Source organism: Limulus polyphemus, unplaced genomic scaffold (assembly GCF_000517525.1).
Source record: "Limulus polyphemus unplaced genomic scaffold, Limulus_polyphemus-2.1.2 Scaffold96, whole genome shotgun sequence".
Lineage (NCBI taxonomy): Eukaryota > Metazoa > Arthropoda > Merostomata > Xiphosura > Limulidae > Limulus > Limulus polyphemus.
The window spans coordinates 201,447-203,293 of NW_013665706.1; the positions used below are offsets into that span (position 1 = coordinate 201,447).

Consider the following 1,847-nt stretch of genomic DNA (forward strand, 5'->3'; position numbering starts at 1 on the left):
ATAACAGTGATTTATCTATGTTAAGAAGAAGGTTATCTGCACACAGCCGTCCCTAATTGTAAACTGATAGACAAGAGGGAAGGCAATTAGCCAACCGTGTCCACGGCCAATTCTTGGTCTGTTCTTGTTTGACCGAAAAGAGGGATATGACCGTCGATCTTATAGCGCACAAACAGCCCCAGAGTGCGGAGCGCGTTTTTGCGTCAATGGGTCACGAGCCATGAATCTTCAAGTTTACAAACCAGGAAGGTTAAACACTAGCCCACGCCCAAACCAGAAGTTTTTAAAGTAGCAAAATTACACATTGGACAAGGGGGTGCTCATAAATTATTATTTTTTGTAACAACCCTACAAATCATCAACTAATTAAAAGAATATCTAATTTTAAAATAACGTTCACTGTACTGCTACTTGTGTCTCATGCATTCAGAAGTGTAGATAAGTAATAAGTATTCTAGGATTCAGACAGTTCATTTCGATAAAGTGCACGTACATCCGAAAGCACGTGCTGGGTAATTTCGTAACTATGTGTGGATTAGAATGAAGATATCAAAGTGGCACTTATAATATCTTAGACCAGTTAATATTAATCGTGATTATACTGAGATGACGCTGAAGTACTTGCTTTATGATTCTTTATTACCTTAAATGTAACGCTAGAATACATTCTTTTAATACATTTCGGTGAGGTGAGAAACGCCAGACATCGATTTTATTCTCAAGCTCAGTGTTACTGTGTAGCCTTCGCGTACATGTGTTCTGTGTAGCAGTATATTGAATCCTCGGGCTTTAACTGAACACATTTATAATATGCAAGGTTGGAGAGCTGCGCAGAACGTCCACGGAAAAAGGCCCAAAAAGACATATGAGTAACCTTGATAATGTTTTATGTCGAACCGCTGTGTGGCGCTCAAAGCGCAAGGATGCTGGATTTTCAAAGAAGTCAGTCCACACATTATGATATACGAGAATAACTTGAAGAAATAAGTTGGAAATACGTTGTTGACTTTTGAAGTTTCTTAACATTTCTTAATTCGCCTTAAAACTAGTACAATAGAATAAACAGTGAAAAAGCAAGTCATTGAGATCCTTTCTTTTGTTTTACTTTATGCTACTTGAGCAAAAGTCGATCATAGCGGAACGCCCACGGTAAAAGATACAGTAAGGGCGGGAGGAAAGAAGTGTTTATCGGGAATCAGTGGCAGGTAAGTAACAATCTCATCTGTTTGTTGGACTTTTATCTATTTTAGCTTTAATTAATCAAAGTTGACAAAGCGTAGTGAATGCGTATACAGTCCACTGTAGGTTGAGTGTCATTAATAGTTATCCTCGCCTGCGATTTTATAAATCGTTAAGAAATACACGCACAGGCCGATATTTTGATATATATGTATATATCTAGGCTACGTAATGTCCCGAAAGATGTAAACAGAAAGCACGTGATGTATGTGAAAGTTAAACAGTTACGAAACTTTAGCGTTTTATTTCATACATATAAAATGATCTATGATACGCAGTGACTGTGATTTCGATATATTGCAACACACACATATTATCATGGCTGTGTTCCACCCTTAACACAGATAAATAACTGTTATAGTGTGTGTTACGGGGAAATATCAGATGCGGTCCAACCTTAACACAGATAAATCACTGTTATGGTATTTGTTACAGGGAAATTTCACATGTGTTCTAATTTTAATACAGTTAAATCAGTGTTATAGTGTTTGTTACGGGGAAAATATCACTTGTGGTCTAACCTTAACAAAAATAAGTTATTGTTACGGGGAAATATCACATGTGGTCTAACCTTAGCTTTCCCCAAAATTATGAAACAATCAAAAACA

At 36.9% G+C, this 1,847-nt stretch overlaps 1 protein-coding gene across 1 annotated transcript in view; it reads left to right on the top strand.

Annotated features, from left to right (window-relative positions):
• Nucleotides 1-923: 923 nt before the first annotated feature.
• Nucleotides 924-1,847, top strand: part of LOC106469439 (histone deacetylase 4-like) — a 187,755-nt gene continuing 186,831 nt past the window's right edge. The window contains exon 1 of the mRNA XM_022398664.1: nucleotides 924-1,205. The gene's annotated coding sequence lies outside the window, so the exon portion shown is untranslated. The remainder of the gene's footprint in view (nucleotides 1,206-1,847) is intronic.